We start from the raw sequence: 26,695 nt of genomic DNA on the forward strand, positions 1-26,695 counted from the left end.
CTTTGAAGTAATAATATGTATGGCTAAAGCCAAACTTGTCTAGACTAAGTGGCCGTAATGAGTCACAGCTATTTATTTTACAGGGGGCCAGGGGCGTAGCAACTTTTACTGCAGGCACGTTCGCCATACCAATTATTTTTTAAACACCTCATTGCCATACCAATTATTCTTATGATATGGCACAAACCCTTCTAGAAAGGACATTTTGCCGTACAAATATTAAATACTTTCCCTGTTAGCCTCTGATTAATCCCTTTTGAACTCTGTGTCCCGACGGCCAAGTCAGAAAATACTTAAATAGCTCCTGACACATTCAAAGGGGGTTACGCCTGTGATTATCAGAGTGAACTCCATTTCAGAGATACTTATTGCTATTATAATCATTTCCAATTATATATGTCTATGTCTACGTAGTGTACTGTACATAAATGTCATTTTTTTTTATGTGGCCAGTGTGGGGAAAAAGGACCCCCCTTTTTCCCCAAATACATAAACAAAACAAAACCGTAATCATATTTAAAGGATCCGATAAGTCTTAGAAAACATAAACCGAAATGATTAAAGGAATCAAGTGCAACAGACTCAAATATAAGTGAATATATCACATGCATGTTTGCGCGGTTTCTGCAAATTCAGTCAAAATCAGTTCAATGGATTCCAGGAAATGCTCACAAACGTCATCAACATTTTGGTGATATGATGCATAAAAGAATAAAATATTAATAACTTAACTTACCTCAAACTTGCTGTCACTCGTCTTGCATCTATAAAGTAAATATTAATCGACCTTCGGCGTCTTTCAAATTTCCAACCTAAGTGCGGAAATGTTACAATTACTCTAAAAGAAACACGAATCCGGATACGGTCTGATATTCCGGGAAGTTCTCGTTTTTACATGTTTCGGTTCCTATTAAAATTAATGTTTACATTGTTTATAATAATGTACAGACGAGAAGCAAAATACTTTTCTTTAAATACAAAATATTTATTGGCACACAGTCATTAATTATAACAATGAATCATGGTTCCATCTAAAAGTCAGTGCTGTACAGTAGTATTGCATCTGAGACTACTATAAAACAATATTTAAACAGACATATATTTATAATGAAAAGTTTATAGGATATTTAGAAAAATGTGAGTTGAAATGATTAGACCATATTACAATAATCACATGGGATGTTTTAAATCTGAATTAGGATAAGAAAAAATTGACATGAAAAAATATCACGGCCTTTTCACTGGTTTCAACAACCAGTGAAAAGGCCGTGATATTTTTTATTAAGCATGAAAGGACAAGTTATCACGGCCTTTTCACGGGATATTGAAATTTCACGGCCTTTTTCTAACATCAAATATTTTTCACGGCCTTTAGAAATATTTTTTTTACAAAAGTCTCGGGGTATTTTCACGGGGTTTTCACGGCCCTATGATATTTCACAGACATTTCACGGCCTTTTCATGGGCTGTTGTTACAGTAGTGGCTGACTTAGCCTTCAAATAGCAATGCCCCTCTATCAAATTTGCTTTAAGAAGCGGGGCAATAATGGGGGTTCGTGTTGCTTAGTCTTTAGTCTTTAGTTTTCTATGTTGTGTCATCTGTACTTTTATTTGTCTGTTTGTCTTTTTATTCTTGTCCATGGCGTTTTCAGTTTGTTTTCGATCTATGAGTTTGACTGTCACTCTGGTATCTTTCGTCCCTCTTCTTAGGTATGCCAGTGTTCGTCGACAATTCTTTTCCTCACATACTGCTACAGCATTACAGTCTTTTGGGTTGGTAATTTCATGGTTACCATAATAAACTGAGCCTACTTGTAACTCCCCTGGCCCCCAGTGTTTCATGCCTACTGCCCATACAAAAGATATAATTACTTTTTTCATCTACAAAACAAAATTTCAAATAAAAATAATTTCAGGAAAACAAACCTTAAATTTATCACGAATACTTGATCACTGAAGTAAATGGATTCGGGATTCGGTAGACATTTTTGAGAATAAAAAGAAAGGAGAACAAAATAGGAAAAAAAGAGGGTCTCGATGAGGTTAACGGAATAGAGAAGATAGAGAACAACGGAGAAAATGTGCAGAAAAAAGACCCCCCTTTAATAAAGGGCTATGAAATAAAGAATTGAGAAAATTAGTACCCCCCTCCCTAATAATCCTTTTTCCACACCATCATAAACATCTATATGAATAGCAAAAAAAAAAAAAGGACGCGAAAAAAAGAGAAATAAATATTGAATAATATGGTGCTGTCAAAATGCCGGAATGGAGAATAAAGGTAAAAATGATCGAGAAACTAGATGTCAAAGAATATAGAAATGAAGGATTTCCATCCAGACCCTCATAGTAATGTGGCTTTGTTTCCTATTTCATAAAGGGCCCAACTATATTTTTATATTTACGCACTTGTGTGTGTTTATTATATTTTTTTTGTATTAGATAATGAACCATAGTTCGGACGTCCGAACCATAGACATTTACTGTCCGAACCATAGACATTCATCGTCCGAATCATGGTTATATTGAAAAAGTTATGTAGGCGGGAAAATGTAAAAAGTGTTCAGTAAAAATGCTTATTTCTGCATATTTTTCTATTAAAAAGAATCGGTTTTAATTAGAAAACTCCATTATTTACATTCTAGTTTTACTTTGTCTGGTTTTCGAATGCCAACAGTGGGTTGGAAACTATAAATAGAACGCTTACTCACCTCTCTGGAATGTGTCTGGCAGGCTGTTTTTAGATCAGTATCAGTCAAAAACCCCCGAAAAATTCCGAAGAGCGGTAATGAGCCAATCAAAATTGTGATTCCATAACAACTATCGGAACATACATTTCAAGGATAAATCTATTAGTTTATTTGTATAAACAGAACAAAAACCGATTAACTCGTCCGAACGAAGGTACTTGCCCGAACCTTGGTCAGCTTGCCCTAATTTAGAAGAGCCCTGTCCATTGTCCTTCAAATTAATTTTACATTCACAATTTAAATCCAGAGAAGTTGACTTAACTCATCTAATTCTTTATTTAATTTTTCAAGAATTATTTATCATGAATACAAAAGATAATCATTTACTGATTAACTTATGTATGATATTCAATAATAGTATCATGGAGGAGTAATAGATCTATATATATTCTGAAACTCAACTACTTACTAGAACAGATATTTTAAACAAAACGCTGAAAGTAAATGCAACAAACAACAACAAGCAGCAAATAAAAGATCATGAACAAACAGTTGCAACATTAAACAATTGATAACCTGAGCTTTCAGCTCCAAGAGAAGGCCAACTCTTGAGGACTGTTGCCTCTACTGCATTAATAACCGGAGAAGAAGGAAACCGATTTTCGAGTGATTGCATCAGTTTTGATCTCATTTTGTCAGCCTTTGCTGATGGTTTAGTGCCCACAAATCTTAATCTCCTGTCTTGAAAGCTCCCCTCTTGCAACACCTCCTTTACCTAATCATGATACAAATTATTTGGGACTTTAATAATTTTACGATAAAAAGTCTAATTGACATTATATATGATCAAAAATAGTGATTAGTCTGCAGAAGATATTTTAAATAACATGTATAGACTTCAAATATGATTGCAAATTTTCCTAAAAAATCAAAAATTAAGCTTTCCTTCCAAATTTAAACTAAATGAGACAAATCATGGTGATATACATACATGTCCGCAATCTGAGACCAGATGTTCTTTGTTGCCGATAGTCTTAAAGATGCTTCAGTTAAAGACAGCTCTCTACGGTGCAGATACAATGATAGCTTCATCAGATGACCTATCAATTCCTGTAGTAAATGAAATAAAGTGAGTTTCATATAAATATATACATATAGGCAAAGGCATCATTAGTTTTAAGTCATGTTATCTTATATATACATTTATTAAATTTGATAACTATGAAAAAAATTATATGATTAATTCTTATCTGGAATTTAAAAAAAAACTTTTGACCATGTCGTTTGGGAAAATGCAAAACATTTTAATAATAATTGAACTCTGACCTAATACCTTTAATGAATATTAAGTACCTTCAGAACCAAGATGAAACAGATAACATGTCCATCAGTTGCTAATTTGGCAAAACCCTCAGAGTTGGCATTTGTGTGGGAACAAGTCTCAAATTGATTTAAAATGGCCTTGAAGCCTTTCAAAAATGCATAAATTGCTCTGTTCATGTGTGGTAGCCACCTGGTACCTCCAATTCGGATGGGCAATATGATGGTCATATCCAAAGACTTGAAGGATCTTTTAAGTGCCTTCTTCTGCGTTGGGCTCTTACGGTAGAAGTAATAAAGTCCCATTAATAATGTTAAGGCCTTATCATATATTTTTTTGTGATGATGTTTTAACTGCATCTTTAAAACTTAATTCAAGCTTAGGGGCAAGGCAGTGAACAGAAATAAGTTCAGGTCTATCTGCTTCAGAAGGGCAGCTAACCAAGATTTCTGACCTATCAAAAGAAAATTCATTTTTTAACAATTATATCATGAATATATGACAGTATTTTTCTGAGTCAGTGTACGTACATGTATATCTGTATAATCATGTATATATACATTTTTGTATCGTACATGTAATATAAAAATAAGAAGTGGTATGATTGCCAATGAGACAACTCTCTACAAGAGACCAAATGACACAGAAATTAACAACTATAGGTCACCGTACGGCCTTCAACAATGAGTAAAACCCATACCGCATAGTCAGCTATAAAATTAAGTAATTTTAAGTGTGAAAGTAATGTATGTAGGAAAGCATGGATAGTATTTTAAACATTTTGTCATTTTTTCACAATTTAATCTTAACTTTTAATTCTTGATTTGGATTGGGTAAAACACTCAAGAACAGACAAATTATTAAATATTACATGTACATGTAAATACCTTGCATGTCTGCAGCTCCGTCCGGGCAAAAGCCAACCAATTTGTTTTTTAAAACATCAGCAAGGCCCAAACTTTCAAAGCATCAATCAATTAAGTTGTATATATCCTTTGAATAAGTTGACGCAGGGCTTCCAATGTAAAGGAAGGTGTCCAAAATGTGACCATCTTGACAAGTTCTTACATAAATATTCTCGAGTTCTTCACCCATAAAATCAGTTGAACCGTCATAGGTAAAACTAAAAAAATCTTCCCTCTTTTATATTCCACACACATATTCTCGAGTTACATTAGCAATAGATTAAACAAAAGCAGCTGCTGCTTTATCATTTAAATAGTTAGACCTAATGTCCAATCCTTTGGCACGATCCAGTTTACAAAGGAAATAATAATCCAAGAAAGATTTTTGATGTTTAGCAATAGCATGTGTGTTTCTGAATTTTATGGCAAGTCTACCATAATCAGCTTTCACTAGTGTGCTGTAGCATTTTTCAGCCTGTGATGGTTCAGCATGTTTCTCATATTTTAGAGCAATAAATTTGTGACCCTTGTTCTTCTCCTGTAGTTTTATGGCATATAATTTGAAGTTATCATTTCCTGGTGTCACAAACTGTGAATCTATTTTATTTTCGGTGCACCAGGAATAGAACATTTTGTTGTTCACCTCATCATAGAACTACCATGGCCTACCATCTAACCAACTGTTAAGAAATTGACGCGACCGTGTTGCGTCATATTTTCTCTTCCTTGTGTTTTCGTCGGCGGGGGCTTAAACTACTTTCCCGAACGGGCTCCACCAGTACAAGGCCGTAGAAACATTTGTGTCTGTCATTAAACTCAATGTCTCGATCCAGTAAGGATAGCACTACGTTTAATTCGTGTGAAAAAGCGCTTAAAAGAATCGGAATATTTAGTGTCACTAATTACCAAAGACAAAAAGAAAGCACCAACTACCGAAAAATCTACAAGCCCCGTCGGGCTTGTGAAGAATAAAATTTGACAAGTCCGAGGCCGACTTTACTGGCCCTGCATTTACTTGACAACGCTTTGACGAATTCTTTTCAAATTCAGATATGTTGTTTCCTGTGACTAAATAAAGGTCAAGTTCGATTTTCACGATATTAGCTTTTATCGTTGTTGAGTTGTAGACCGTTAAGTAGCGAATAACGATTACTTGCAGCGTTGTACGTGCATTAACCTGAAAATGCTTTGACGAAATTTTTTTGAAATTTAGATACGTTGTTTCCTGTGACTAAATGGAGGTCAATTTTGATTTTTCACGATGTCAGCTTGTTGAGTTGTGGAACTTCAAGTAGAAATAAAATGATACTTCGTTGTCTGTGCAATAATTTGAAAACTCTTTGACGAAATCTTTTAAGAATTAGATATTAGTTTCCTTTGACTAATAACAGGTCAAGTTCGCATTTCACGATTTTAGCTCTTATAGTTGATGATTTATAGTACAGTCTATTATGGGTGGCAATAGTTTGATTGGAAAGTTTTTTTGTTAAATTTAGCAGGTTTAATAGAGAGATCAAGTGGTAGTTCCTGTATAGTTGGCTGTTTAGTAGATGCGGTAGATTGTTTTGTACTTGAAGAGGTGACGAGTTCTGAAATTGAAGCAGTATCTATCGGTTTCTTGGTCTTAATTATGGACAAATCTAAAATAATTGCTGAAGGGTCAGTGGATTTTAGAATGCTTGTTGTACATGTGGTTAAATCTAAAGATGATGGTTCTATAGTTCCTAAATGTTGGTTATACATGTGATTAAATCTGAAGATGATGTTTCTGTTGGTTCCTGAATGTTGGTTATACATGCGGTTAAATCTGAAGATGATGGTTCTGTTAGTTTCATATCAATGGAAAGGGTGTCGGGTGAAAGGTATTTGGCAAATGGCTGATCAGATGGAATAATAGCCTCAGATGGTGGATCTTCATTCAACAGCTGTCTCATTGGCGACGGCGTGCGGGGCTCCACACCCAACAGGTCAAACAAATCTGGCATACTGGCGTCTAGATATTCAGGAAGTTATCTAGTAGTTTCTTGATGCCAGCATGCCAGATTTTTCTGACCTGCTAACAGTAATCCGGATTTTTGTAGGTGTATTACTCAAAATTGATGAAAGCTAAAATCGTGAAATTCATACAACATTCAAAAGTATTAAAATATTTTTATCTAGGCCTTTTCAAGTTATCGCATGAACAACTCTCTAATTATCACTTTACGCTACTTCAAGGTCTATAACTCATCAACTACAAAAAATAGAATCGTTAATTTCGAACTTGACCTTCCTTCTATAAGTCACATGAAACAACAAATCTAAATTTAAAAATATTTCGTCAAAGCGTTTTCAAGTTATTGCACAGATAACGAAGTATCACTTTTTTCTACCTAAAGGTCTACAACTCAACATATTGCCTATGCTTTGTAGCAGCATACATAGAGTTAAGACCATTCACATCACGCACATGACTCTGGCAGTATGATAATTAATATATATTTCCCAGACTAAATCAGAAACTAGTGGTGAAAGCAAAATTGGGGTTTTGCCCGCAGGAACTTGTTTGTTGCGAATGTAAAAAACCCTGCTTTCTTTCTTAGTGTCTGTGGTTTGGCAAGAAAATGCAATTATTAGCTTAGCTTAGACCAATATGTAAGAATATTTTTCAATTGCATTGCCCCGCCAAAATTACCTGTACATGGCTGTTTTTGTTGGAAAGTTCTTTGTTCAAACATTGGTCAACTATATTTCTCACCCCTCTTAAAACTGCATTTTGATTAGTCCCAGTTATTACTTTATTACTACCGAGTAAACAACATTTTTCGGTTTATCATATGGACTTCATCTAACTTTAGGAGGTCCTTACCCTTATCCCTTGTATCATTTGATGGTAAAGAGGGATGGACCTTTACACTCCCATGAACTAATTAGATGCCAAGGACATGGATTAACAATTAGGGACAAAAAGTGATGTACACAAATGCAAGCTCAAGCGCAATTGAATGTATTGTAGATAATTTCTGCAATTTAGTTACCTGTAAATTTTTCTTAATCAAACAATAGCAAGAATTGCAGTGTTGCTTCTTTTTTGTTTTGGGAATGTAAACAGATACGAAATCGTATCAAAAATGTAAAAACTTCAGATTATAAAGAATGGTATCTCTACGGATTTATGGTAAAGCAGGTATTACACGACATATCAATATTAAAATTAGAAACGGAAACCCATTCAAAATTGTTGAAATATGTATGAAATAGACCTATGCGAAAATTAAAATATTGCCTCTGCACACAGCTTTGTTAACATTCATTGGCAGGCCATTAAATCTGTAACAGTATGCGACGATCAGTTTGGCGTCAATAAACATGACAGTATTTACGTAGATATCGTTGCAAATGTTGTTATCCTTATAATAATGATGATTATTCATACAATTTAAGTCGAAAAATCATCATATGCAATTTTATTTTTGTTTAGAGTTTGGCAATAAAAAAATATTTGCAGAGGTCATAATGAGTGGAGTGTTGTGTACTATTGAACGGAATTGATATGGTCTTTGTGCCGGAGATGACCGGGGAGATTTAATCTGCCATGCTGTAATAAAAGAATAGTTTTGTCTAAAACAGGATATACTCCTTTACCCAATGATTATCAAATGATCGTCCCTTTCCTTGCAAAAGTGAAAGTAGAAATGAACTCTCTGAGCAACTCAAAAAAAGAATGAAACATGATTAATATAAACCAACCAAACTCAACTACCCTTAGGCACACTACCCCATCCCCTCAAACCCAGGGTTAAAAGGGTTCGTCCTCGAACTAAAAATAAACAGGATACCTACCTAAAAAAGCACTAACCTACCCTACCAAAATAAACCCGTATTTTTCTGTTGTTGCTAGTGTTCGTTCATCTAAAGTCTAGATTTCCTTAAGTTCCAAATAGTATCATCGGGTAGGTAACATCTTCCCTCCTTCATTATTGTTCTAACACCCACAGGAACTAGCTGCTTTTGGTACTTTGCCTTTTGGGAGGTTCTGCATGAATTTACCTTTTCTGTAAAGGTACGCGCTATTATGTGGTTATTACGATTTTATGGTTCCACGACCGACTTGACACAATTCAGGAATAAATTTTCAGTCACGAGTTATTTTTTTATATGCCCTTTTTAGACGTGACGTATTATGGTATTTTCATTTAACTGTAACACAACATTAGAATTGAAAGAAGAAAGCTTCCATTTTTTTCCTTCTCGATTTACGGAACTTTGACCGTTAAGTTTAAGGTTTTTTTTTTGCGCACTTGCTCCAGTATTCCTCGATTGATTTCATCCAAACTGAATAGTATTGTAGGAATTGATGCAAGAAAGCTCCCTTCTGATTTTTTGTAATTTCCAGTTTGTGGCTCCAGATTGGTGGAACTGTAACTGTTACATTTAATGCAATTGTTTTTTTTTAAACGCTTACGATTCAAACTTTACATTTTGGAAGGATTGATTTGGTGGAAACTTTATAACAAACTGTTTGATTTAAAATAAATGTTTCATCTGGCATGCTTTTCTACAGAGCCATTTTGTTATTGCTGCAATTGTAATATGGCGCAGCTGTTTAATCAATAATGGAATTCCACGATTAATTATTTTTGGCATTGGTATCAGCTCTTCAAATCTTCAAATTTGAAGGAACTCCATGATGATTCAATCTGATTTTCAATGATGATACACACATTAAAACATTAAGAGGCAGACATTTCTTTGGCCGACGTAAAAGTTATTAGAACGGAAGGTATAACGAAGTTTAGCAGATCCTTGAAAGAATATATAACTGAATTTTTAAGACACTTTTTTTCATCATTCAGTTTATTAATTATGCCTGTTGAATTGCATATTATTTTTAATGCATAAGTTAGTTTACTGTTAAACGTTGCCCATATTATATTATGTGTTAAGAGTGACTGACTGTATACTTCTCTAGTTTTTTAAAATCGTCAACACCAAAAAATGGTAATGGGTACGAGTTGCAAAAGGTGCGAATTAAGGTCCCCGTGTTATTAGACGTATTGGCATGTAGGTGTTGCTTTATGTTAGTTACATTGGCGAGATGTTAAGTGTTACATTATTTTATGAATTAGACCTGTTTGAAAACTGGAATTGCATGGCATCTTTATGTTTACCTTTCCAGATCACCCTTCACAATGTCTGGTATAGACAAAATTCATTTACGTGGAAACGCATACCTTCCTGTCAATTCCTGGTGTGATAAAAAATCGAGGGCCGTTGATCTCTCTCGGAATGTTTTTTCCTTCTTAATATGTTTCCTTCGGTAACAAGCATGAACGCATCCATTTCATTTTTGACTTGCGAGTGCCAGTTGCCACTCGTAAGGTTACCTTCGAAATACTTCTTAGATTTTTTTTTATGAAATGGTGGTGTCAATTAAGTTACAGCTCGTGCGTTTTAATGAGATATCCGAATTTGAAGCGTACAAGAAATGAATAACCTTCAGCTTAAAGTTGTCTTTCTTTTGACCTCAATGCACTAAGATCATTTATGAAATTTCGGTGAAACTTTATTGTATTTTATTTGTACAATTTTCCAAGCTCTAATTCATTATTTCTTTTTGTAACCGGAAAACCAGGTTTTTGTTTGATTTGTTTTCCTTGGGGAATATAAAGTGGAAACATTTTCCAGGATTTAAAATCTCCTTGCTTAAGATTGAAGCTTCTTAATTTAAGTGTATTTATATTTACTTCCAATCAAAGTTTGGAATGCATTCCATAATAGACACTTTTACCAATTTGTTTTGGTAGCCTTTAACAAACATTTTGACATCAGACGGATATCAGTTACATTTACTGTTGCCTAACACTGGACCAATCTTGATTTAACGTTACCATTCATTGCGACAATCACCATGTGAACTTCCCGTTTGAAATGATCAAAACTTCCACCATTGCCATCGAAACAATAAGTTATACAAATCGTAATGCAAATTGACCATCCAAATATTAAAAGAAGAATCTAATTTTTGTTAATCAATTCCTAATTATTCTTATTCCTTTTCTCTCATTCTAATACAAGTTATTTTGCTTGCCCAAGAATGACAAAAAACAAAAGTACCCAATACTGATTTACCCAAGTTATTATTTTCCATTTTTAACTCCACTCTGCATGGGTGGAGGATATCTAAGAGGCCCAAATAGGAATGAGCAGAAACGCAAGACTGTCGGCTGTTGTTGAAATCTTCACAACGAAAGATGTTCAACAGTAATGCAATTCGAATTGTGGCACAAGTGCGAAACATTGTACGCAAGTCTGTGCGCCTGCATTTTTCTCTACCCTTTGCCAACTGGAAATTTCAACCATATTCGTCATAAAGTGTATATAACGGTTAACCTAGTCCATTTTTGACGCTATTCTTTTCAGGTGCAGAGTTATCAATCAATTTTTGTCTATATTGTGGCAAATAGACATCCATTTTTCAGATGTGCATATTTTAACAATATATATATTTTTCAATAAAGACATCCATTTAACAGTAGGAATATATTTCAAAATTTTAAAAGGGGTCCCGCAAAAATGATTTGACCCATCCAAACGAAAACCGCAAACATGGATCATGCATGCTACAATCATGATTTGCATGCTACCGATTTTTGAGTGATTGTAACCGCGAAGAATTGTTGCACATGTATGCGTGCAAGCAAACCTTATCTTTTTGTTAATGCGGTTTTATTTCTAATCAGGAATATTGCGGTTCGATTGCCTGATGATTGCGTTAGATTGCAGAATAATCATATGTTAATTAGAGGTTCGGTTGTTAAATTACTATGCATGAATTTAAGAATCTAATCATCTTTTAATTTCTGTACCTCTGAAAAAAGGCAAGCTGCTAACCACTCATCTTTTTTGTGTGGAGGGGGACATGGGAGTTTCCTTAAAAAAAATCAAAAACTCTTCAAGTTTTCCCTTCACACATGAAACCATTATTTGTATCAGGATATTTGGCATCAATCCTTCCCCCTAATATATATTTATATAATTCATGCAAGGTTTGGATTATATGCAAGCTGATAGTGCACCCTGTATGAGGATAAAAAAAAATCCCGGTTTTAGCTGCTGGCCTCACCCAACTTGCCTTTGCTTTTGTAGGGAAAAAATATTTGACAAGTATTAGACACAAACAAATGATATACTTGTGAAGTTGTTGAGTGAAAACCTTATTAAGTGAAGGATTACTGCAATACAGAGATCAATAGTAACAGGTTTAGCATTTTAAAATTGATCTTTTTGTATTTATTCCTTTTTCTAACAGTAAAAAATTCTTAAGGATGTTTGCTAGTCATGTTTTTCTAGTTTTATCCATTTGAATACCATAAAATATTTTTGCCACTAACTCTAATTATTCTTTTCATAAATCTTTTACATGCACGATAAGAAGTCATTTGTAAAAATCTTATAAAATCCTTGTTATTTTTTAATAGTGTTTGCCTAATAAAAGAGGGACGAAAGATACCAGAGGGACAGTCAAACTCATAGACCGAAAACAAACTGACAACGCCATGGCAAAAAAAAAAGAAAGAAGACAAACAGACAAATAATAGTACGGATGACACAACATAGAAAACTAAAGACTAAGTAATAAAACTTGGCAATGATAAAGCTATGAAAAATCAAGAGAAAAATTTTTCCCGCATAATTTTCAATAGCTTAAATCTCCATTTGATCTCGAAAAAAAGCACACGGACCTATATTTTTTTTCGCTCTTTTAGTTCCTTTATCAATCCACTATCAATATTTACCAGTGTTGTGAAAAGCTTTTTATTTTGAAACTGAATAGCGAACATCTTTAAATATATCCCATTGTCGGAGAGCATTTGTGTCTAATGAACAATGTTGACATACCTGGCTTAATGAGACAAAAAGAGTTCATGATCTGCTTGCTATCTTTCCCTAATATGATTAAACATGGCTGCCAAAACATTGATGACATCATAAATGAAACCTCTCAAGAGTTTTATCTAAGTGTATATTGTAATGTTCCTGGGTTTACGAAGCAGAATTCCCGGCGTTACTTATGTGGGATTCATAAAAGACTAATAAATGAATAGTAAGATGCTTCCTCTAAACATGCTAAAGTTATAAAACTTTTTCACTTTGTTCAGCACCATGCAAATCTGCTTCGTGCCAACATGAATACACCGACTACGCAACTTTGTTAAAGCGTGGCCTCCGACAAATGGATGAAGATATTTTTTTAAAGTCTCGGAATACACATTTTCCAGTTTCTGTCCAAATCTTATATGTGGTTGTGTGATTTTACAGCATTTACAGATTTTGCTTGCTGCAAATATAATTTGTTTTATAACTTCAAAACAGCAAACATTCTGATTGTGAGGTGAAAAGCCTACTCAGTGCACGCAGTCTTACTATTTATATTACAGGCTCCGGTCACAAATGATGTTATACACAAGAAATATACAACTTAAAGAATTGCGCCGTAAAATAAAAAGCGATGAAGAGAGACGAATTTTACTATCAGTCTACTCTAGATGTAATCTATGTGCTACCTTCCTGCAATCATCGAATTGCTTGCAATTTGTTTGCGCATGCATGCAGACAGTTACATCATCATCCACTAGCTTACTATCTACTCACCGTGTTGTAAGCAGCAAAATGTGCACTGGTGATTATCGATTTGTTGAACATTGGTATGCTTACCATTTAAGCATGAAACTATAATTTTTATTGCTTTGATTGCTTTATCAAAACAGTCTTCAAAGGGAAAGGTTAGCTTGAGAGCAACATTTCCAAACGTACTTTTTTTGGAGAGCAAATAGCTCATCTCGGTATTAATGTGTCTGTTTCTATTAGCAAGAGTGTGAGTCAATTTGTCAATTTTTTTAAGGGTGACGTCTGGTGAAAAAAATTCCGTATAGTGAAGCAATTATGCTGTCATAATTCATCTTCTTAATTTTTATTTTTAATTTTCAAATATTTTTTTTCATTTGTTGATACCAATTGATCTCACGTGTTGCTGTCTTTTCAGCAACTATGGCGGAGAGATATTTATCCATTTTTTAAAAGATAGAAAAATATCACTTGAGCAGCATTCGTCTTTCAGTCTGAAATGACTAGGGACTCCCTTGTGTGCTCATGAATATTGCCATTCTCCAACATGTAGATCTGTTGGAACATTTTAATTAAACTTATTGGAAAACATAGTTTTTACACAACCAGGTAATTGATACTGTAACGGTTTAGCCCCTTTAACCAGGTGGACATAATTTATTGAAAAATAAGAGGCTTTACCGAACATAGTTTTCACGGATTCTTTGATCTGGTATTTGGTTGAAATAAAACCAAATTTAAATAAGGAACTTAAATAAATTGAGATAAATTCATACCATCTATCAAACAATACAACTGATTTACAAAATATATATATAATTAATAAATTTATATTTGTTTACAGGATACCGTAATTATCAAATAAGTAGGTCAGGAAAGTTGATTTGGGCAAAAGTTGAACTTACAATAATTTTTTAAAATTTTATTCTGCCAAAACGGAAGTAGGATTTCAGAAAGACTTTCATATTATAATAACTATCAAAGGTTGACAAAACAAATAGCCATGTGAAAACCTTGGAAGTTTCAATTTTTCTTGAGACTGTTAAAAACTGCATACCAGAGTTAAAGTTGACTTTGGTTCTGACATATTGTAGATGGGTTGGTTTACAATAGTTGTAAGATTTTGAATTGTTTTGTAAACCTTTTATTTATAAATTTTTGGTTCAGTAGATCAGCCAATCAAAAGGTTGTTAGATAAACAAACATTGTCGTGAATAAACCGGTAATACAAAACTTAAAATAGATGTTGTACTATTGGGATTTTTATGATTAAGTTATATTACTAAGAATAAGTTTTAAAGGTTAACATATTATCATTTATCTTTAGCATATATATATATCTGCCAACGAACCGTAAATAGTCTGTTGAAAAACGGCGTTACGAAAACGTAAACAAAACAATATATTCATTAAATTGCTACAATAGATTACTTACCAAAAGGATTCTAAGCACGAAAAACAAGTAATGATACGCAAACATAACTCGCTCTCTCATGCAATAAAAATATACAAATATAATGAATTTGCAGGGGAAAAGATCTTTCCTTTGTTGCCCATAATCACACATTTTTATTATTGAAAATTTGTTTTTAAAATGTACATATATACTGCTAGCTCCAGTTATTAGATATAGGTTTGTTGCGTTTCTTTTGAACTCACATTAATTTTAGATGTTATATATCTGCTTGTCACCATTTACCTAACACTTTACCATTTTCCCTGCAAAAATAAAGACATTTATTAAAAATAAAAGCATGCAGGTTAATGCAGCCATATCTTCACTATTTTCACTCGATTTTTGCAATAAATTGGTCTTTTTTTAAGTTGGCACAATACAGCTAGGATTATTAGTTTTGCACTTATTTGATTTCATTGATATGCCGTAATATGTTTTCAGAAGCCACAACATAATTAAGACAAAGTGGTTTTAAAAGTATTCATTACTTGATTAAGAGTGATCTACCTTTTTTCAAGATGGTTTCAATTTTTTAAGACCCTGTGTCACTTAGGTGAAATTAAAAAAATGTAATATTTGAAATTGATACTATAAGTCAGAAGAGTATTAGTTAAGAAACAAAATAAGCTAAAAATATTGATAGGTTATGGAGCTCCTTTTCGAGTTATTTAATTTTTAAAAAATAGCGGGAAAAGGCTGACCCGGACTTTTACCTTATATTTGCATAGGTATTATTTGTGTCTCAAATCGAAAGAAAATAAATCAAGAATCTGCTTAAATTTTGGTTAATGACCTTTTATAAGCTATTGAAGTCTTATATGAAATGATAAATGGGTGTTATGGGGCAAAATATTTTACCCTGTATCGTAGAAAAAAAACCAAGGAGTCCGAAAATCTGACAAAAATTCCTAAACCTGACCTAAGTACATCCTTAAAATGGCTACAATTAATATGTAGATGTGTTGTTTGGTTGTAGTTTAAACAAAATACACACTATTTTATTATTTAATAATAAAATGCACGATGCATTTATGGACAGGTGAGTAAAAGAGTCACCAACGAAATCCTGCAGATCAGATCAATGTAAAATATAAATCAGGAGGTAGTGAGTGACCACGGATATTTTACTTCAGTCTGTAATGATTAAAAACATTTATTTAGAACACTAGAAAAATGCAAAGAAATTCCCCTTATTATGCCAGGAACTATGAGTGATCTGTCTAGGAAATGTTTTAAAAAATAAGCTAAAATCTATCTGCATAAATAAAAACCAAATTCTCACCATTCCCAAGACAAAATCCAAAGACCGTTTCACCTTTTCAAAGTTACTACGTCTGTCCAGATACACAGTTGCCATAATAAATCTTAGATAGATACGTTAATTATATTATTGAATCATTATAATTTATGCATTTGCATAAATTCAACAAAGAAAGCATGTTGTATTATAACAGATGCGACAACTATCCAATGGAGACCTAATGACGAAGATGTAAGCATTTTTAAGTTAATAAATAAGCCTTCAACAATGTAACACAACATATTTTTACTTTAAGATTTTGAATGATTTTGGAACTTTTATCATTAACGATATGTTTAAAATTTCCAGAAGAAAACAATATTTTAAAGGAAAATTTCAGGACACATGCTGTATATGTAGAACAAAGATTCACACCAGTTTCAGTAAAAAAAAAGTATAATAACAAAAATACCGAACTCCGAGGATATTTCAAAACAGGAAAACCCTAATCAAATGGCAAAATCAAAAGTTCAAACACATCAAACGAATGGATAACAACTGTCATATTTCTGACTTGGTACAGGCATTTTCTTAAGTAGAAAATGGTGGATTAAACCTGGTTTTTATAGCTTGCTAAACCTCCCATATGTATGACAGTCGCATTCCATTATATTGACAACAATGTGTGAACAAAACATACAGACATATAGGTAAAAATGTCAAAAATAGGGGTACAGCAGTCAACATTGTATTATAATCTTAGAACATACTCACCCATTCTCGTCCAATGGAAAATCAGTATTTTCCCTTCTATTTTTCATAGAACATTGCTTTCCATGCACTATAAAATGTTACACATGAATGCCTTTTTATTGAAGATTAATTATGAAAGTGAACTCTTAAAAATTGCACTAACGAAGTGTACAACTCGCCGAGGCAATGTCCAAGGGGAAAGAGCAAAAGAAAAAAAAAATCATGAGTACTGTTGTTTGTCTAATTACCCGGTATTATACATGAAATCAGGAGAATAGAACTACAAAAGCGTTTAAAGTTTAGATTTCAACATTGCATATTTTATTTATGGTACATAAATAGACCCCCCCCTCCCCCCCAAAAAAAAATTGAAAAGGGGGCAAAGGTGTAAGTTAAATACATGTAATATTTAATCTAATGTTTATACTAGCCCACAAACTCAAAGATTTAGGAAACAATGACTGTTGATAAAAAGATCAAAAGGCGTTTTTGAAAAAAAACCCAATTTATTCATTAATAAAAAAAACAAGCATCTGATGTCGAAACGATTGTAAATTAAAATTTATTGATTAAGTTTTGTCCTTATTAAAAATTATATAATTTTAGAAAAGCTGATTTATATAACATTTTGTGCTTTTTAAAATGAAGGAATTTTTTATATATAAGATTAAATTGTACCTAAGCAGAAGAAATCTCAATTTTTGAATAATTTATCTTTTTTTGTCATCACAAAAATATCTCATTACTCTTTCCATCCATCTGTTGAAATGCCCATTAAATGATTTGCATCCTTTTTACTAAACATGTTAACACTTAAAGTGAGCTAATATCAAAGTTTGATCATTACAATGAGAAGCTAATTTTGTTATGTCACTCGAAGGTGTGAATATGTTCTAAATTGGTCAGACAATACTTGGTCATGTTTTATGAACATTTTAAACCCTCGGCTACGCCTCGGGCTTTATCCTGTGTTTGACCTGACTTGAAATAACATAATACAAATTTACCGTAAGCAATTATGTCATCTAAAATACCAGATATATTTCTGGCAATATCTCTCTAAGTGTGATACAAAATAGCTTTAGATGCATTTCTAGCCCTTCCTGCACTCCTAATTTCCTGTTGTTGCTGAAAAAAATTTATTTGGACTGGCATGAATCACTCTTGTAATTCATATAGGATCAACACCAATGCCCGACACATAAGTGTTAAAAGTTCTGTATTCAAATCCTTTAATTTTGCCTGTATGACTTCATCATGATTGCAGATGCCTGGAAAATAAAAGTACTTAAAGAGAAGGACACAAATCGTGTAAAATATTGGTATTAAAATAATATAACAGAATAACTGGTTGGATTTTTCAGCAAATCTTGAACATTCTTTTTCAAAAATATTTTTGATGCATGCTAACAATTCACAAATTATTGTATGTTTTTTACTCCAAGTTTTTGTTATGCAAGGTCTGTACCTGTTGTGTTGTTATCATTTCACTCAAGCTAAATCAACTTAGCTTGGTTGAAGATGGCTGGATACTCGGGAAGTCCCTCTTTTTTGTACTTTGAACTTTATCTTTTTTTTTCTCTGGATTTTTATTTTAACAGTTTGTCTCAACAACTGGGGTTTTGATTTAGGTTTAGTTTCATCTGCCTTCAGTTCAACCCGACTCCAGCCTATTATATAAGATGTGATAAAGTTTATAATTCGTTCTTTCAGACATCAACAAAATATGTAAGATTAAAAAAAAACTCATCAGAAAGTTTTGCCAGCTATGGTAATCTATTCTTCGGATAGAAAATCCTATATTGGTCTATAGTTTGGATGAACGTAATCTTGACCCGTTTTATGCATTTTGTTAAGACCCAGTGTGACTTTAAATTGCTACTAGCAATGTGCAAATGTATTGCTTGGTTGCAGTCTAAAAAAAAACCACACACATTTTTAAAGTTAAAAGTTTTATAGTAAAATATACGATGCATTTATGGACAGGTGAGTAAAAGAGTCACCAACGAAATCCTGCAGGTCAGATCAATGTAATATATAAATCAGGAGGTAGTTAACTTGGATATTTTACTTTTAGTCTGTTATGTGAAGAACAATTTTAATAAGATTTTTTTTTAAGTTCATCTACTTCCAATCACTAAACAAGGAAAATAATATTAAAAACATTTATTTAAAACACTAGAAAAATGTAAAGATCCCCCTCTTCATTACATGTTAGTTTTATTTTTATACCCTCTTTAGCATCTCTTGAACTATTATATATAAAGCAACTTTGTTATTAACATTTATTCAATAAATATCAATAATGATCAAATAATTGTTATGGAAACAAAATGTCAAAGTGGATTAGTACTTAAATGGCTTCATGGTGCCAAGAAATTATACTTTGCATGATTAAAATTTAATAAATTTTCATTTATTAAGGCTTATGAACAATTTCCTAAACCTAAAAATGGATATATGAAATAAAAATAAAATATTTCAAGATCTTTCTCTTATATATTCAAACAAATGTCAACAAATTATTTGTGACTTTTTGTCCTATCAAAATTGTGACTTTATATCCTGTGACTTTATATCCTGTGACTTTATATCCTGTGATTTTTTTGTCCTGTGACTTTCTGTCCGTTTACCGACAAGAATACACCTAAAGCGGACAAGCAGTATATTCTTTAAGTTTCTGTGATTTAATACCAAGAAAGATAAAAAAAAAACCGAAATTAATTTGATACTGTGATACTCAATATTTTTCATGGAAAATATTCACATCCTCGTTTGGTCTGAAAATAAGATAAGAATTTGGTATACAGAACATGCAGGAGTGTGAATGTCATGAAACCTTGTTATATCAGAAACCATTATAAATGTGAACCTGTATACGTAAGACCTCATGGGACGTCACCTAACCACATACATGTAATATACAAGTAGCTCTGTTATACCCGGAAATGTCAAGGTAAATCACAACCGATACAGAATGTACCAATGCAAAGAAAATTCTGATGATTGTGAAGCATGACCATTCATGATTTTAGAGGAGTCTTAGGTGGAAATTGCCGGTACGATTTAAATTCTGACAGATTTTTTTCTCTCAATTTAAATCACTGAACTTAAAAAAAAAGAAACCTACGCCCAAGATTAGAATTCTTCATGTAAATTCATAAATACAACGTTCTTATTTTGTAACTTTCGATATACTTCACCTCCAACCACCGCCCCCTCCAAACCTGGGAACAGTATATCTAACATTACAATGTTTGTGTACCTGCCCAAATCCAAAAAAAAAGAAGGAAAAAGAAAGAGATGAACGGTAAGTCACATCAGATTCAAATATTTATATGGTTGATTGTCGTTAACTAGAGATGTATAGTTACATGTCTCTGCGTTAACTTATAAGAATGACAGGAAAGTATATACTTGAAATAGATTTATGATGAATAATATGCAACTGCAGCACCCCTTTTTATCAAAGTGTACATGCATGTATTTTAATGACTGTCCGTTATTTCGATTAAGAATGACAAATGTACGTGAAATTCTATAGTTGCCAGTGAGACTTTTTTTACCAGATATGCGACTTTTCGTATTTAAATTTTCTCTTATATTACTCTCATTTAATATTTTATGCATAAGTGCAATATTAGGAATGGTTTATCCCCCCTCCCTTTTAAGCTAACTAAATAAATTAATCAACCCTCTAGCTGACCAGACGTTAATACATCTATTATCAGTCTATTCGGAGTGAAGTTTCTGTATTTCTTCAAATAAGCTTTTTGGGGATCATTAGTGTACGTCCAGTGGCATATATATTACATGCAAGTCGGAACACGAAAATTGACATGAGGTACTACCGGTATAATAGAACCATGTTCACATTATTACATCATTATACACAATACACAACCATCGAGATGATGACGACTTTCTTAAACTGTTCAAAATAATCTAATTGAAATAAAAATCTGTGATTTTACTATGTGCATAACTTCGATGAACCAAAGCAAGTTAGATATCGACCTGTATTTAAATCAGATTGGTTTTGGATGTTTCTCCCGTATATTCAATATACATGTATATATTCTAAATTGCGACTATCTATAGTTCCGTAACCTTCTATCTAGGGGTCTCTAAAAACACCGCAAAGGACCTCCTTTGTGCACAAAGGAGCACAAAGGAGCACAAAGGACCACAAAGGAGTTTCATAAGAGCACAAAGGACCTGAAATTCATTTCAAAACATAAAAATATTATAATTCATGAAGAAAAATGTAAAAAAAACCAAACAATTTCAATAAAAATTGCGATTTTAATAATGTACGATTTGTAGTTTTCACCGGTATCGGTTTGGAACCGACTTTATATCCGGGTTAAGTGATAGTTCATGTATTTGAATTTTTAAATAGTTAAAATGTAACATAACTGATAATAACGTCAATTATTATTCTTGGTATCTTATTGTTGTAATTTTTCAAGGGTAAAGCATTACCAAAACTTCGAAAATTATATAGGATAGCAATGTGTTGTTGTTTTTTTTTTTTGTCTCATATATCATCACTTTGTTTTCCTTATACGTATGATAATATTTTTAAGTGAAGTAAGAATACTTGCATTATAACAAAAAAGTCAAAACTTTATATTTCCAATTATGATTTAATAAGATTAAATAAACATGATAAATAAATACATATGATTTAACAATAACATTTAAAATTTCGGTTTTGTCCTCACTGCAGCTGTCCTTGGCCGGTGACGTTGACCAGGCTTCTTGGCGAGACGTTTAATTTTTGGTATTGCAAAACCATTTGCTGCTCTTAACATATTGTCACTAAACTTTTTGTCACTGGCAAGCTTTCGGTAAAGCACTTCTTTTTCAATTTGGGTAAGACTGTGCCATTTGGAATGTTGTATTCTGTGTTTTTTTAAATTTCCGAAAAGTTCATAATTGCCGTTTCCAACTATACTGCGTCTTAAATCTGTGTGATGAAGTTGTATCACATTGTATATTTTGTCTAAAAGTTCTGGTAATTGATGTGATTTCCAGTTCAGTGCTACCTTAAACCGGTGGTTCATGGACTCACAGTTATTCAATTCGTTTTTCAGAAATTTCAATATACACTTTGTTTTATCAAATTTTATTCTGCACAAAAACAAAGTATTTACCGAAATTTTCTTACTTGACGAACAATAGATTTCTTTGACGAAAGGGAACGGTATGGCAGTAATTCTAAAGATAGGATGGGGTTGAATTTTTTCAATTCGTTTTTCAGAAATTTCAATATACAGTTTGTTTTATCAAATTTTATTCTGCACAAAAACAAAGTATTTACCGAAATTTTCTTACTTAACGAACAATAGATTTATTTGACGAAAGGGAACGGTATGGCAGTAATTCTAAAGATAGGATGGGGTTGAATTTTTTCAATTCGTTTTTCAGAAATTTCAATATATACTTTGTTTTATCAAATTTTATTCTGCACAAAAACAAAGTATTTACCGAAATTTTCTTACTTGACGAATCTTAAATTGCTATGACGAAAGGGAACGGTATAGCAGTAATTTTAAAGATAGGAAAAGGGGTTGAATTTAAAGGCACCAAGGGGAACGGTATGACAGTAATTCTAAAAGTAGCAAATGGAGTTGAATTTTGCTATCCGTTTTTCAGAAATTTCAATATATACTTTGTTTTATCAAATTTTATTCTGCACAAAAACAAAGTATTTACCGAAATTTTCTTACTTAACGAATCTTAAGTTGCTATGACGGAAAGAATCTAAAGGCACCAAGGGGAACGGTATGGCAGTAATTCTAAAAGTAGCAAATGGAGTTGAATTTTGCTATCCGTTTTTCAGAAATTTCAATATATACTTTGTTTTATCAAATTTTATTCTGCACAAAAACAAAGTATTTACCGAAATTTTCTTACTTGACGAATCTTAATCAGAACAAAAATGTATACTCAGCACAGTGAAAAAAAGTCTGTAGAGCTGTCATTTGGTTATTTGTGTCGTTAGGTTGCTTGTTACTGACATATAATACATCTTCTCAATTTATTTATTTGTATTTTATTAGCCTGATTAATGGATAATCAAAATTTGAAATAAAAAATGGATATTGAAATGAAATTAATTATTTTAACAAATAATTTCTGAAATTTACTTTCTGCTATGTATGTGTTAACTGAATTCACACATAAATTGTTAATATATATAATTGACAAAATCATATATCATTTCGAAAATTTTAACATTCGCAATATCAAAATTTAGACTTTTCAAATAATTGAAAAGAAACACTTGCAATAGCAAGTAGATATTTTGCATATTAACTATTCAAATAATTATACGAAAAGAAATAAATACCGTATAAAGAATCATCTACGCTAAGTAGCTTGTTAATTAGATTCATCATATATTGAGATGATTGATAAAAAAAAGAAGGAGTTCAGTTTCCTTAAAGCAATGCTGATGAAAATAAAATATTTAATTTAAAATTTATAAATTGCTTTCAAATTAAACATAATTTTAAACAAACTTGAAAAAAGTAGACCTGTTGAAGTCTAGATAGACTTGACACGTAGTTGTATTGAGAGTGATTCATGTTGAATTTGTATAGCTTTGAATGTTTCAGTGAAGAACTCTCTTATTTATATTATTTTATTTCTGATAAGATTTTGAGTAAAATGGTTTATATTTCTCATTTTTTTAACTTCAATAGACGACGTCTTTGATCGCCGCTTGTAAGATCTATATTTAGAAAACTTGTATATTTTGCATATGTCTGAAGTCTTTTTTGTGTTTTTTTTTTTAATAAATTAATACATATAATTGTTTTTTCAACAATGTTATTGTTTTTAAAGACGGTCTTTGAACACTGATAATTAACTGTAAGAATATATAACGCTTTGTTCATCCCAAGCGCAATCAAGTACTCGTTATACATAACTTATTAATTGTGTGAAATTGAAATCTTTACAAACAGTGTTAGCTTAATTTTTTCTCTCCGGTTTAATGTCCAGTCTTTTTTATATGTTCATGTTTTCTCAATACTTTTCAATATATAATTATAGGTGTACTAACATCTTATCGAAAATGGCCGTACTCTTATACATATCCGTACCGGTTACGGAACACGGTTTCGTAAATCTTCAACTTTATACCGATTTAACTCACGTATTTTAATAAAAAAACAATATTTTTTTTCGTGAGAAATGCCTTTTCCCCCATTTAATAAACAATTTCAGGTCCTTTGTGCACTTATCATACTCCTTTGTGGTCCTTTGTGCTCCTTTGTGCTCCTTTGTGCACAAAGGAGGTCCTTTGCGGTGTTTTTAGAGACCGTCTATCTAGGCGTATAATCCAATGATCGACAAGTGCGAACATTTTGTTAAATCAATATTTGTACGTTTCAAAATGTCCATAATTATTGACAACGAGTAATTACTTACATTTTCTCCAATTTACCTTTGGAAAATATGTAAATATATTTTTATTTTATCAAATCTTTTTTTGGAATTATTTAGATTTTCATAAATATTCTTTACACCATAAATGTTATTTATAAACAAGCGTATGGGTTTAGTCATATATATAATGGCTATTATATCTATGGTTTAGTAAAGACTAGCATATCACTATCGCACACGCAAGACAAAGATGTATATTCACCTGATAGTATCAAAATGGAAAGTTACAAGTTATCGGCCGTGTACACTTTTCAATACCCTTAGAGGTGAAGTGATGCACGAACTTGCTTTATGTAATTGTGTAATAAGAGTTTTAAAGCTCGACAGGAAATCGCTTGAATACCTGGACGTGTCAACTCACAATACCTCTGGGAACAATTCCTTTAGCCATACTGGTGATCAGATAAGGGAAGGTCCGAATTTATTTAAATAAGATTATTACATAAATGAATTATGAACACACTAGATTTTCGAAAACATTTTTACACGTAACACTAATTTATCACTTTGAACTTTTTAACTAATTTCCATTAAAATTTCAAAAACTTAGAAAAAAAAACAGTTTTAAAACGACAGACCATAGTACTAGTTATTCAAAAAAAAATATATATAATTACATTTTCCGCCTATCAAGTTAGTTAGGATAGGTTGCATGCACAACCATGCCTATTATAATCTTTTTTTGTGACCCGGGAAACTGTTTAGGCTTTCCTTGTCGGGTAAAACAACCGTACGCTTGACAAGATATCGACACTCAATTACGGCTACGTTAGGTTACTGCTTGTTTTGGTCCTTTGTGGTTTATAGAGATATCGTGGTTTCTCTTCAGGGATGATGTCAAAATGGCCGAACGTGGAGACGTGATACTCTAAATTTAAAATCGATGGTGATCTCTTATCTAGCAGAATTAAACTTTAATATTTATGAATTTGTGGTTTTTTATACATAATCAACATAATATCAATTTTTCATTTTTTTGCGAAGTATCCCTTTAAGAAAATTGCTTGGCACCTTTGTGTATATAGCATTACATACACCCATGTAGTTAATGATCTTCTGTTATATCTTTGAATGCCACGTACCATAAATTAAAGCTTGATGCTGCTTTTACCCTTATTCGAAAGACACAGTTTTAGTATTTCCCAAATAATCTTAAGATTGACCCCTTACATATTTGAATATTGCTGATAAAGAATGTTAAATGTGGCACTTATTTCAAATTGAAAATTTAGTCTGTTATGTCAAGAATAATTTTAATAAGATTTTTTTTTAAGTTCATCTACTTCCAACCACTAAACAAGGAAAATAATATTAAAAACTTTTATTTATAACACTAGAAAAATGTAAAGATCCCCCTCTTCATTACATGTAAGTTTTATTTTAATACCCTCTTTAGCATGTTTAAGCCTCTATAAAAAGTGATACAACAGTATTTTAGACCGGCTTTGTTAAATTATGTGAATTAATTTAATCAATTTCTGCCATATTCTTCATTTAAGAAAATTGCTTGGCACCTTTGTGTATATAGCATTACATACACCCATGTAGTTAATGATCTTCTGTTATATCGTTGAATGCCACGTACCATAAATTAAAGCTTGATGCTGCTTTTACCCTTATTCGAAAGACACAGTTTTAGTATTTCCCCAATTATTCTTAAGATTGACCTTACATATTTGAATATTGCTGATAAAGAATGGAGAAAGTGGCATTTATTTCAAATTGAAAATAAACGGTTCTTTGAGAAACTGTTTGAAGCGCCAACCGATATTATAAATGGTTGTCAGTAAATAAGTTGTAATGTGTGTTGAATAACTTGCAGTGTGTGCAAAGTACATTAATATCAAATACTGCTAAACTGTCAAAATCAAGAGTCTTCTTCGTTTCCCCCGTTTGTTTATGATTAAAAAAGTCAATTTATACATTTTAATTAAAATTTTCTTGCATGTATAAATATCTTTTATAACATTTTATACACTAAATTATAAAAATAGTTCAATACTATAGCAATATTGGTTACATAAAATGTCTTAAGTAATGAAAATCATCTTTTGACATCATAACTTTATCTTCTATAACACTTTCTGAATTACGTGCAAGTCATCTAAGAAATAGAAGTCTTTTTTTTCTCGGGTGTTCTTTGTCGAATGAGAAATATAATGCGTCTATGAGATAAATTCAAATCCGGTCAAACAATTTCTCTAACTTAGTAAGTCATTACTATACAATGTGATTCATAATATGTAATACGAGTTCAGTAAC

At 32.1% G+C, this 26,695-nt stretch overlaps 1 pseudogene; it reads right to left on the reverse strand.

The window, feature by feature from the left end:
* Window positions 1-3,644: 3,644 nt before the first annotated feature.
* LOC127723585 (uncharacterized) overlaps window positions 3,645-26,695 on the reverse strand; it is a 28,113-nt pseudogene continuing 5,062 nt past the window's right edge.

Source organism: Mytilus californianus, unplaced genomic scaffold (genome assembly GCF_021869535.1).
Source record: "Mytilus californianus isolate M0D057914Y unplaced genomic scaffold, xbMytCali1.0.p SCAF_1, whole genome shotgun sequence".
Taxonomy (NCBI): Eukaryota; Metazoa; Mollusca; class Bivalvia; order Mytilida; family Mytilidae; genus Mytilus; species Mytilus californianus.